Source organism: Astatotilapia calliptera, chromosome 3, assembly GCF_964374335.1.
Source record: "Astatotilapia calliptera chromosome 3, fAstCal68.1, whole genome shotgun sequence".
Classification (NCBI taxonomy): domain Eukaryota; kingdom Metazoa; phylum Chordata; class Actinopteri; order Cichliformes; family Cichlidae; genus Astatotilapia; species Astatotilapia calliptera.
The window spans coordinates 14105358-14119019 of NC_137424.1; the positions used below are offsets into that span (position 1 = coordinate 14105358).

A 13662-nucleotide genomic window follows, 5' to 3' on the forward strand; every position below is an offset into this window, starting at 1 on the left:
TTTTCATCACATTTGTAGATCTACACATAGACTTGTGTATCACTATAACTAGATATAGAAAGATGCATTACACAGTATATACATGTGTGTATATCATCAAATAAAATGTGGCGTATCTTCTGTACGAAAACATCCCTTTTCACCCTTTGCTCATATAAATTTTACCCAATAAGAAGCTTTTATTTTTTTTTAAATACAGTTTTTAAATGACAATTTAATTAAGAAAAAAACAAACAAACCCTGAAGCCTGATTGGTCTTGTCACTTCATGCAGCAAGAACATGAGTTTTGCTCTCTAACAAAGAGAAGAATGTTGGGCCATCAGTTCATGCTCTGAGGCTCAGGCGCACTCTGGCTATTCAACAGGACTATGATCCGTCCACCTCAGCACAGTTTCCTCCACTATCCACCTCTAAACGACCGAAAAAAACGATTTTGGCCAAAGTCTGGACTTAAATCTGAGGCTTTGAGCTGGAAAACACTCCAGGGTGGCTGATTTCTTCATTTTATTTTGTCTCATTGCAAAGAAGACTAGACCCAAGTATACAAGGCAGGGCAGGGATAGCTCAGTAGGTAGAGTGGTTGCCCCATGATCGGAAGGTCGGGGGTTCGATTCCCCTTAACAGCTACCCTGAGGTACCCCTGAGCAAGGTACCGTCCCTACACACTGCTCCCCGGGCGCCCAATGGCTGCCCACTGCTTCACTGAGTGAATGGGTTAAATGCAGAGAGCAATTTCCCCACGGGGCACAATAAAGTACACACAAAAGTTCCTCCACAGTAAGGTGAAAGACTCACAGCCATTGACTGGCATTCTTACTGCACAAACAGTTACCTGGTTTAGGGGGCAATTATTTTATTTTCTTTCACAGGCTTAGGTAAGTTCAGCTTTTTCCCCTTAATAAATGCAATTAATTAACAGCTGCATTTTCTTGGATCTTTACTGTCTAATATTAAAATGTATTTGATCTGGAACATCTTAAGTGTGACAAATATGCAAAATATAGTATAAATATATATACATTTATATAAATATATAAAGAAGAGCAAATACTTTCATAGCACTGTGTTAAAAAAGAAAAATGCTGTTTCTGTGCTGTGCTGAGCTCTGAAACCTGACTGAAACTCTTCAAATAAACCATTCCTCTGCAGATGATCTGTTAGCTGTTTGACAACTACTCTTTCAAGGATTTTTGATATGAAAGGAAGGTTGGAGATTGGCCTATAATTAGCTAAGACTGCTGGGTCTAGAGATGCTTTTTGAGTAAAGGTTTAACTACAGCCAGCTTGAAGGCCTGTGGTACATAGCCGATCATTAGAGATAGGTTGATCATATTTAAGATCGAAGAATTAATTAATGGCAGGACTTCTTTGAGCAGTTTTGTAGGAATGGGGTCTAAAAGACACGTTGATGGTTTGGAGGAAGTAATTATTGAAGTTAACTCAGAAAGATCAACTGGAGAAAAAGAGTCTAACTTAACATCAATGGTGCTGAAAGGAGCCAGCTGAGGTGGTTCGGGCATCTGACAAGGATGCCCCCTGGGCGCCTCCTGGGTGAGGTGTTTCAGGCATGTCCCACCGGGAGGAGGCCCCGGGGCAGACCCAGGACACGCTGGAGAGATTATATCTCTCGGCTGGCCTGGGAACGCCTTGGTGTTCCCCCGGATAAGCTGGAGGAGGTGGCTGGGGAGAGGGAGGTCTGGGCCTCTTTGCTTAGGCTGCTGCCCACGCGACCCGGCCCCGGATAAAGCGGATGAAGATGGATGGATACTAAAAGTAGCTGTAGATTGAGTAATTTTTTTTCTCTAATGGTTCAAATTTGATTTGTTTGTTGCTGAGTAGCTGTTAATCTTTGGGCGTTAAATGTCGTTGCTTTGTCCTTGGCTGCTGGTAAGTAAGGGATTCTTAGGTTCTTGATCCTTCCATCACAAATAGATGCTCTGAGACACGAACCCCTTTCACTAGTAGCTTCTACTAGCCACCAGCTATAACAACTGCTTTAATAGTAGTTAAAGCTAAAATTAAGCATTAGATACTGTTACAGCCGTTTTTATCTCCAGCTCTTTTCTTTCCTTTTTTACTTTAGCTTCTTTTTCCTGTAAAATTTGCTTTTATTTTAAGGCTCCTGATCTGGCTAACAGTGTCGCTTTCACCAACTCTGCCTTTAAACCACCAGATGATACACAATGAGACTACACTGTAGCCATTTTAAAACCATGCTTTGATCATAGCAGCATATGTGAGAGTCACCTTTTCATTTCTTTATTCCGCTTCATTAATGCTATTCTCAGTAATGATCGGCCATCTCGTCCAAGTGCAGTCTGCAAAGTCCTGAAAAGAAGCATCCTTGAAACTTTCAAGCAAGGTTGTTTGATCTTTGTTCATTTTTTCTTTAGAAACCTGTTGAAGCATCTCTTTAACACTGTTCACAGAAGTCTCCAACCTGCCGAACTCAACCATCGGTTTGTTTTATCTTGAATGTCATAACCCCAGAACGAGTTGACATAGGATTTTAAAATTCATACCAAAGGTGCAGTTTCTAAAATTCTTGGATAAGTTCACATAATACATGGCACTAGTCCAAGATGGCGGCCAACCAAACCGGTTTGACAACCGGTTTGACCGGTTTCGTGCGTGTGCTCATGCGCGTTCAGGTGTGGTGGGGGTATGGTTGTTCGTGTGGAAATACCACAGGGGATCAGAGGGGTTATATGAGTTTATAGGTTTTTAACGGGGTTTTAATTTAATCAAACCATAGGGTTTTTAATTAAACTATTTTTTCACTTAGGTGTATCGCAACATTCAGTTATGCATGTGTTCTTAAAAGCAATTCTTTGTTTCTTGTTTCATTCTTGGCGGAGTGGAAGCTGTTTTGGTTCACAGTGCGCCTTAACAAAGAGGGGGTGCTCTAGTCAAAAGTGTTGGTAATAGTGTTTTAATCACACTAATTTTCTAAATCTGACAATGTCTCAGCTTGCAGTGAGGCATGCATTTTATTTTATAAATGGCACAAATGGGAATTTCTTCTGAATGGGTAATGTCAGCATGTTCACAAGCGTTTCATTTAATCAAACCCCTAGTTTTAATTTAACTAGTTTTTCTTTCCAGGGTTGATGCGATCATTTTATTAAAAAATCGGGATTTCGGAATGTTGAACTAAGAGTGAGACAAAGACAGCCAGCTAGTTTTTAACACAGTAAATGTCACAAATAGCATTCAGTCCTTTAGAAAATAAATGCTATAAGCAGCCAGTATCGCTCTTTTCAAACTAATCGTCTTTTAAATACACTCATTTTGTGATTCTGGTGTCACACCTTGCACCGATGCGAGCATTTTATTTATTTAAAAACGGATCAAACGGGCCATTTCTTCTGTAAGGGGTTTCATGGTTTCAGAGTAGTTTTTAACACAACAGATAGTCGCAAATAACATTCAGCCCTTTAGAAAATAAACGCTACAGTGATACTTCTAAAACCAGTCGCCCAGACCCGCTCCAACTTTTCAACAGCTGGCTAATTGTTTGAATTTGTTCAGGATTGCAAAAGCCCACCGCTGGGTATCACTAGTTGAGAGTACCATGCGAACAAGGGCCCAGCCTATTGTTTAAAGTGGCCGGTATTGGCTCTTTTTGTAATTCCTCGACAAGGTAAATGGGGCAGGTGTAGCTACCAATCGGGTGGCGACCCCGCCTATTGTCTGAAGTATCGGCTCCTTTGTAATTCCTTGAGAAGACAAAAGCCCTGAAGGGTCTCATTTAAATTGATTGGAGACATACCTTTTCTTTTTGGAAACACCCACCCTATATAAAAAAACACGCTCAGAGCCCGAAACCCTGAGCCATTTACGCCTCAAGATTCGCTGCAGAGCACACCATTTTCTTTGCGATCATCAACACTAACATTGTTCTTTATAACATGGACATGTAAACGGTAAGTAAAACAAAACCTATTATTGTATTTTTAAAAAGTGTTATGTTAACATATTATAGGATATTCAAACTATTTTTTTTCCTAAAACAAAAGCTTAATTTTTAGGAGTTCGGGAGAACGGCCCAGGACCCTTTTCTTTAGAAACGGGCGCTTTTACAGCTGGAACTAGTTCTCTAACAGGCACAAGGTGTGTACAGCATTACTGGGTTTTTAAACGTATGTATGTTTTAAACTAGCGATTGTTTTAAATTATGTAATAACGTTTTTGTTTGATTTGTTCCAGGGTTAACAAACTGAGCAGGAAAACATTCAGACACCGCGACCACAGAGCCCAACCTTACATCAGGTGTGTATACAACGGGATGTATAGTTGTGTATTATTTTTTAAAAAGAAAAAAAAAATTTAAAAGGGGTTTAAACAATTACAAATGTTCTAAACTGACCGTTTTACACACGCCAGAGAACCGTGTGTGTGGAGGAGCAGGACCATCCCGAATAACGCACACTACAAGGTAAGCATAGGCATATATAAATTAGATAAAAAGAGATAGAGAGGGAGACACGCTTATTCAGTTTGAAATGGGTACATGTATAAAATGTTTTAACACATGTCTATCTATCTTCACAGACTGCAGAACAGCACCCCTCCTCATAATGATCAGGACACCGTACGATTCCAGACGTTTTTGGAATGTTTAAGCAGTATCGACCTCCCAGAACAACAAAAACCTGGAGCTTTGTGCAACAGTGGAGAGTCAGAACCGATCTTCATCAGCGAACCTGCAACACCCCCGAGTGAGTGGCTACCTCGTGATTTCTCTGATGTTTTTGAGTACAGTATATCAGATTTTGATCTAGTTCATATACCCACCACCCCAGAATGTGTCAGAAAGAGCGTTGATTCACACATAGATTTCGAAGAAGGCGGCATAACAGACTCTCAAATATCAGCGGCGTATGATGCTTACATGAAGCTTCCAGACGCTCAGCCTACTGAACAGACTCATATAGCTTCAATAGCTGATAAATTATGTTTGATTGAAGCTAGACTCAATCAATACCACCAAGAAGCACAGGTACAAAGGCAACAGTTTACCAAATTCATAAACAAAGTGTGTAGTACATTAGACAACATCTGCAGCAAAATTTCAAGTCCCTGACTTTTAAAATCCAGACCATGGACCCTCCAAATAAATTATTTAAACATAATAACGGAACCTCCACTCCTGTTAGATGTTTTGACTTAGAGACTTTTATGCAGTGGGCTGAAGAAACAGATAAAAAATTAGACAATATTATAGCTAGACTTAATAGGGTGCCTGCATCAGCCTCATCTGATACACATCCTCGTCAGACTGTTCCTACGTCTGCTATTGCTGATGGGGCTATTGTTGCTAATAATAGTGATAGTACAGCAGGTGTTGCTCGGGCCGTTGCTGTTACTGATGCTAACCATATAGCTTGTGCTGCTGGTGATTTTGCGTCTTATGCACAATCTAGCCGGGTCACCTCTGCTGCAGCTACTGCAGTTGTTATTGAGCCTGTTACCGCTTCTACTATTACTTCAACCACACATGCGTGTCCGGGCTCCGCTGGTGATGCTGCAACACCACACACACCCTCAATCATTGTAAATTTCTCACAAACAGATACTACTGTAATTGAGCCCGTTGTGCAGTCTGGGTCCGGCAGTCGCTCTCAGTCACACATTAGAGAGATATCTAATTTTAATGCTCGCGAATTGCGTGAACGCCTTGATTTTAGAGGTATAAGTCTCGATCATCCAGAACAAGTGCCTGCGCGAGTGCTTAGCCAATGAGATAGACAGAGCTGTGGCGGGATCCCAACAGGGCAGTGTTCTAAACGTGGTCCTGCGTGGCCCCTCGCTGGCTTCAGATGTTCAGGCTGTTTTAAACGCTGATGATCGGTATGATCCGGAGCTGTTTCTCGATCAAATTGCACAAGTTATGCAGAGTAATGATGAATCTATCGGTGATGATGAATTAGAGTTTATTGTCACGGTAGCTCAGAACAGTAGTGGTGGGTCTCGCTTAAGACTGGCGCACATACCTTATGATGAGATTCTCTGATGATCCCCTGTGATCATATGAAACATTGCATGCACTGTGGCACCACATATAGAGAATCCAAGAAATTGCCACACAAATGTGCGCAGCCTGGATGCGAGCACTGCCGCGAACCTAAATTAGCAGGAGACTCCGACCATCAGTGTTTCATACAGCCTGTTGAAAAACAGAAGCCTAACGATAAATACATTTTATATGATTTTGAGACGCGGTACCACAACGGTAAACACGAGGCTAACTTTGTGTGTGCGTCTGATCTGAAGGGCAATAAGTTCAGATTTAATACATTAAAGTGTGTGGAGGCGTTTGTGCAGCATTACAGACGCCCAAGGTTTCGTGGGTACACTTTCATAGCACATAATGCATCTGGCTTTGATAACTACATACTCCTCGAGTACTTTGTCAGACAGAGCATAACACCTGGTGTCATAATGAGCGGCAGCCGTGTGATTTTAATGCATGACAGGGACTATGACCAGCGGTGGATTGATTCGTTCAGCTTTTTGCCCATGGGCCTTGCCAAAATACCCTCTGCTTTAGGTTTTCAAGACCTGCAGAAGAGCCATTTCCCACACAGGTTTAATACGAGGGATAATGAGCGTTATGTGGGCCCGTACCCAGATCCCTCCTTCTACGGCTATGAGCACATGTCTGAAAGCGATAAGGTGCGATTCATGGAATGGTACCAGGTTGCCTCGCAGAATCCCTTTGATTTTCAGGCTGAACTCAGGCGTTACTGTGTTAACGATGTTGATGTCCTGCGTAAAGCATGCAGCATTTATCGTGACACGCTACTGGGTTGTACTCAAGTTGATCCATTCACGTATACCACCCTGGCTGCATTTAGTATGGGTGTGTATAAAACGCTGTTTCTGCCTAGAGACGCGCTCGCTCTCACGGGGCATACGTTGAGCAGAACAAGACGTTTTCTAACGTCACTGTCTGAAGACCGTGGTTTTTTAAAACACACACCAAAAAAGAACACCCCTGGTGGACCGCTGCGGCATAGTACACTAAAAAAAATAAAGAATAAAAAAAAAAACAAATTAAAGGGGGGTCCTGTAGAGTGGTTGGATTTTTAAATTCAGGTTTTTTTCTTATTGCAGAAATTGTTCTTCTGCTAAAAATATTTGCTGTTTGGTGTTTTTCTACTGTTATGGGGTTTTTTTTCACTTATTGCTGCTAAATTGTTTTGTTTTGTTTTCTTTTATTACTGTTAAATATTTTATGTCTTTTATTACTGGTTAATGTTTGATGTCTTTTATTTATGTTTAAACAAAGTATGTTATGAATCTATATATGTATATATATATACGAGATTTGATAATAAATACCATTGACTCGATTAAATCATGCTCTCATGTTGTTTTTATTATTATTCTCATTAGTACATATCAGTATCCACATTGCACACACACATAATCACTGCATACAGCAACAGGTTGTATGTTGTTGACAAATCGACACACCATAGCATCATTACAAATTAAATTAGACCCCTACATGTTAAGCAGGCGGGCATAAGATACACCATTTTGCATATGATATAAAAAAAATACACAATGTTGACCGCATGTGATGGAGAAGTCCTTCTGCACTTGTTTTCCTGAATATAAAACAGTGGAACAGTTTTTTAGAAGAAACATCTTTATTGCTGGGGGGAAACTGTCTAACGAGTGAACAAAACTATCAAAAAAATAACCGCGTCTGTCTCTCGAAATATAAACAGCAAGCCAATGTTCCCCTGGCATCGTAGAAGGGTGGGTGTTTACAATACCCATAGCTGGGAGTCTTTGAAGCCGTTCTGTGGTTAGCTGATCATAGGCTAACACGCCTAGGAAATGTGTTTTTATTGATAATGCCGCCGACCACGGCTGATAGTTCTATAGTGTTCATGACCGTTTTTGTCTCAATAGTAGTCCAAGAGCACCTGTCTCATGTTAGATATTTCAATGACTGAATCAAATACAGAATAACACAAGAGGTTCTCTGTACGGGGTAGTGGATTTCTGAAACGGGTTTCCAATCTCACGTTCCCAGTTTTAATTAACGACACATTCCCTGAATGTCCTTTGTCAGCTTCCAGATTGAAACAGAATAAAGTGTAGCCGTTACCAAAGTCTGCACGTGTTATGGCCAAGGATCTGTCCTTTAAATGTCTTCCTGTGGTTTGTATCAGCTGGTAAAATTCTCTGATATAGTGTCTGTGAAGGTTCTCAGTCATCCAGGTCATCGTAGTCAAAGGAGCTTGCAAAGAAAAGCGTCTGGACTTCTTTAAGTTACTTGAAGACGTTTCACCTCTCATCCAAGAAGCTTCTTCAGTTCTAAGGTCAAATGGTGGAGAGTCCCAGATATAAACCTAGTGGGAGTGACCCCCCACAGAGGGACAAAAGGACCCCCTGATGATCCTCTAATCGCCTGAGCCAAGGTGTGAAACTGGGTGTGGGTCCCAATCAGCCAGAGTTTCGGGTGGGTTCATTGTGAAACCTGGCCCCACCTTATCATGCGAATTCCTGTGGTCAGATGGCCCAGGATGTGAGTGGGCGTTAAGGCGTCTGGGAAGGGAACTCAAAACTGGATTATAGATGGCAGAGAGTTTGTTAGGTATTTTAGCACTACGGTTAGCATTTACTGGATATTGTTTTATAGTGACATTATGCAGGAAAACTCTGTCATTCAATAAGGCCCATTTGTTTTAGTTATTTTTCTCTTTGACCCAAGAATTGATGTGTGAGAATCACAGGCTGGTACAAGGTTGAAATACCACAGAGATCACTCCCTCAGCTACATTAGTTTCTTAATCTTTTAGACGCCTGTTGAAGGCCAAATGGTTTGTTTCAGATTTCACTAATAAAAGAACTCTTTGTTTTGTGCCTTGAAAATATGTCGCTGAGATAATCACAATTGTAGCTGAACTAATAAACTACACAAAGGATGCTTCTTCACCCAAGGGCAGGAAGACGCTCCCTTATCTTGGTCTGTACTGGTTTAAACTGATAATCTGCTGTCTCATGAATTTTACCCTCTATATAAACTGTTGTACTTGTGAATAAAGTTGAGTCAATTTGGGAAGACAATCTGAAGCAGTCTCTGTTTTCTTGTTCTCCCAAGCTGCTCCCGAGCTCGTACTAACACGCTGAATGGCATGCTTGAATATTGCTTGAGAATATATTTGACTGTGTTACAGACTAAGGGACATTCTCTGCTGATAGGTGAAGGTACATTCTCTGCTGATAGACGTCCACGCCTCGAAGGAAGTCGATCCACGGATTAGGCCTTGGAAGCCGTTTCCTTCAGAGTTGGTGTCGTAAACCCCCGCCTCTGTTCAAAGATGGTCGCTCACAGTGGACATAGATGGCTTCTTTCACTCCTCTTTCAAACCATCTGTCCTCTCTGTCCAAAATGTGAACATTAGCATCCTTGAAAGAGTGTCCTCTATCCTTAAGATGCAGATGGACTGCTGAGTCTTGTCATGTGGAGGTGGCTCTTCTGTGTTGTGCCATGCGCTTGTGAAGTGGCTGTTTGGTCTCTCCAATGTAGAGGTCTGGGCATTCCTCGCTGCACTGTACAGCATACACCACATTGTTAAGTCTGTGTTTTGGCGTTTTATCTTTCGGGTGAACCAGTTTTTGTCTGAGCGTGTTGCTGGGTCTGAAATGCACCGGGATGTCATGCTTGGAGAAAACTCTCCTGAGTTTTTCTGATACACCGGCTACATAGGGGATGACAAAGTTGTTGCGTCTGTCCTTCTTATCCTCCCTCGCTGGTGTCTGATCTTCTTTTCTGTGCCTCTTTGCTGACTTTAAGAACGCCCATTTAGGATAGCCGCACGTTTTGAGTGCTTCCTTTACATGCGTGTGTTCCTTCTTTTTTCCTTCAGGCTTAGAGGGAACATGTTCTGCCCGGTGGTGTAGGGTCCTAATTACTCCAAGTTTGTGTTCCAGAGGGTGATGGAAGTCAAAGAGGAGGTACTGGTCCGTGTGTGTGGGCTTCCGGTAAACTTCGATGTTGAGTTTGCCGTTCTCTTCAATGTGCACAGCGCAGGAAAGGCAAACAGTTGTCCTTTGTGTCTTCCTGGTGAACTTGATGTTTTTATCCACAGCGTTAATGTGCGTAGTGAAGGATTCCACTTCTTGTGTCTTGATTTTGACCCAGGTGTCGTCTACATATCTGTACCAGTGGCTGGGTACTCTTCCTTTGAAAGAGCCAAGAGCCTTCCTTTCCACTTCCTCCATGTAAAGGTCCATGTAAAAACCCTTGTTGTATTTAAATGTGTGGTGGTGAGGCAGAGGTCTAACAGAGTGCTAACAGTCTGATCGGGGGTGATCGCTTCTCTCTTCTTGTAGGCGTTTTACCAAACCAAATCAAAGCAACTAGTACTGAGTCTCCCTGTCAATGTTGCTCCAACAGTGTCATGAGAAATGTTCATCAGCACCATCATTAAAACTGACCAGTACTGTCTTGTGACATCACAGCTATCGGACTCAAAAACAGGTCATTGGCAGCTAAAGTCATATAACATACTGCCAAGAGATGAAAATACTGAAAAATGGTGAAAGCAAAGTTTTCAGCCATGAGATTATTGTTTATGCAATTTTAGGAAAAGATCATAATTTAAAAAAAAGTCTATGCTACTGGGGATGGTAATACTGTTATTAAAAATATGATTAAAAACATAAAAACCGCTTGTCCACATTTTTTTAAGTTTATTTTAATCAGAATATGAATAGTGTAAAATTTGAGCACTTGAGAATCTCTCAAGTCTTGAATGTTTGAATTCAGTGATGCCACGTTAAAAAATACAGATATTCAGTAAGATACAGTTTTTTTTCATAGGTGTTTTTTAACTAGACAGAATGACCAGTTGGCACAGATGCAAAGGAAATGTGCAGCTGAACACGTTACATATTTTGGGCTGGTTAATGAACAGCCTCCAATTATCTGCATCATACTCAAAATTCATTGCAAACCACAAGATCTTCAACATCAGTGCAATAAACAAAGTTATGATCGGTTTAATAGAATAGAACAAGATCCTCCTCACAATACATATTAATAAAAAAACTGTTCACTGAGGCAGGAAGTGCTCGTCACAGAGCCTACACCTAAATAACTCAAATGCTTCTTTTGTCAGATCCAAGTCTCACAGTCTCATATAAGTCATTTAACTCTGACGAGTGAACTCGAAATTTCAAGTTAGCCCTGGCAGTCAGGAAGTGCTGTGAAGTTACGTAATGTCCTTGTCACTCTTGAAGCAGAAGCGGAAGAAATTACGTAATTCAAGACTGGCAATGCTCACTAGAAATTTTAACTTATTTTACTAACTCAAAATTTTAACTTAACATCAATTTTTTTTCTTAAATTTCTACTTGTTAACTTGAAATGTTGAGTTATTCTTGGAGTTACTCTTTTGTTTCCAGTAGCAGAAACCAGCTTCCACAGAATGTTTCAGACTGGTGTCATTGGAAGGTCAGGGTAACTGATTCATGACGTACAAACTGTGTTTGTAACTCCACCCACAGCGTTTTTCCAAACCCAAGCTCTTTCCCGTCTTCTTAGAGCCAATAATGTAAACTACACAACGTGTGTCACTGACATCATTAGAAGCATTAATGGTTTTTCTGTTTTTTATATTAATGACTTTGTCCTTGTGTCAACTCAGAAGACAGAAGGTTGTTTTTCTGACATCCAAAAAGATTTATTATTGTTAACAAACAAACAAACAAATAAAAAATAAATCCAGGATTGATCTCCTGAAACACTAAAATGTTTAAAGAATAAAAACTGAAAAGATTTAGAATTTAAAATTGTATGATTTACAAAAAAACCCCAACTATTTCCAGCACTATACAAAAGTCTTGGGTCAATCGTCACTTTTTAATATTTTGCTAGGAAAACGGGAAATAGGTTTAATCAATAGCTGCACCTAATTTACATGGAAAAACAGTACATGAGGCCGGCCTCGGATAAAGCGGATGAAGATGGATGGATACTAAAAGTAGCTGTAGATTGAGTATTTTTTTTTCTCTAATGGTTCAAATTTGATTTGTTTGTTGCTGAGTAGCTGTTAATCTTTGGGCGTTAAATGTCGTTGCTTTGTCCTTGGCTGCTGGTAAGTAAGGGATTCTTAGGTTCTTGATCCTTCCATCACAAATAGATGCTCTGAGGCACGAACCCCTTTCACTAGTAGCTTCTACTAGCCACCAGCTATAACAACTGCTTTAATAGTAGTTAAAGCTAAAATTAAGCATTAGAAACTGTTACAGCCGTTTTTATCTCCAGTTCTTTTCTTTCCTTTTTTACTTTAGCTTCTTTTTCCTGTAAAATTTGCTTTTATTTTAAGGCTCCTGATCTGGCTAACAGTGTCGCTTTCACCGACTCTGCCTTTAAACCACCAGATGATACACAATGAGACTACACTGTAGCCATTTTAAAACCATGCTTTGATCATAGCAGCATATGTGAGAGTCACCTTTTCATTTCTTTATTCCGCTTCATTAATGCTATTCTCAGTAATGATCGGCCATCTCGTCCAAGTGCAGTCTGCAAAGTCCTGAAAAGAAGCATCCTTGAAACTTTCAAGCAAGGTTGTTTGATCTTTGTTCATTTTTTCTTTAGAAACCTGTTGAAGCATCTCTTTAACACTGTTCACAGAAGTCTCCAACCTGCCGAACTCAACCATCGCTTTGTTTTATCTTGAATGTCATAACCCCAGAACGAGTTGACATAGGATTTTAAAATTCATACCAAAGGTGCAGTTTCTAAAATTCTTGGATAAGTTCACATAATACATGGCACTAGTCCAAGATGGCGGCCAACCAAACCGGTTTGACAACCGGTTTGACCGGTTTCGTGCGTGTGCTCATGCGCGTTCAGGTGTGGTGGGGGTATGGTTGTTCGTGTGGAAATACCACAGGGGATCAGAGGGGTTATATGAGTTTATAGGTTTTTAACGGGGTTTTAATTTAATCAAACCATAGGGTTTTTAATTAAACTATTTTTATCACTTAGGTGTATCGCAACATTCAGTTATGCATGTGTTCTTAAAAGCAATTCTTTGTTTCTTGTTTCATTCTTGGCGGAGTGGAAGCTGTTTTGGTTCACAGTGCGCCTTAACAAAGAGGGGGTGCTCTAGTCAAAAGTGTTGGTAATAGTGTTTTAATCACACTAATTTTCTAAATCTGACAATGTCTCAGCTTGCAGTGAGGCATGCATTTTATTTTATAAATGGCACAAATGGGAATTTCTTCTGAATGGGTAATGTCAGCATGTTCACAAGCGTTTCATTTAATCAAACCCCTAGTTTTAATTTAACTAGTTTTTCTTTCCAGGGTTGATGCGATCATTTTATTTAAAAATCGGGATTTCGGAATGTTGAACTAAGAGTGAGACAAAGCCAGCCAGCTAGTTTTTAACACAGTAAATGTCACAAATAGCATTCAGTCCCTTAGAAAATAAATGCTATAAGCAGCCAGTATCGCTCTTTTCAAACTAATCGTCTTTTAAATACACTCATTTTGTGATTCCGGTGTCACACCTTGCACCGATGCGAGCATTTTATTTATTTAAAAACGGATCAAACGGGCCATTTCTTCTGTAAGGGGTTTCATGGTTTCAGAGTAGTTTTTAACACAACAGATAGTCGCAA

At 40.5% G+C, this 13662-nt stretch overlaps 1 long non-coding RNA gene across 1 annotated transcript; it reads left to right on the top strand.

The window, feature by feature from the left end:
- Positions 1-3230: 3230 nt before the first annotated feature.
- LOC113017961 (uncharacterized) lies at positions 3231-9091 on the top strand. Its single transcript, XR_013905895.1, has 5 exons — positions 3231-3927; positions 4021-4114; positions 4211-4273; positions 4388-4439; positions 4556-9091. It is a non-coding gene; the product is annotated as an uncharacterized LOC113017961 (long non-coding RNA).
- Positions 9092-13662: the final 4571 nt, after the last annotated feature.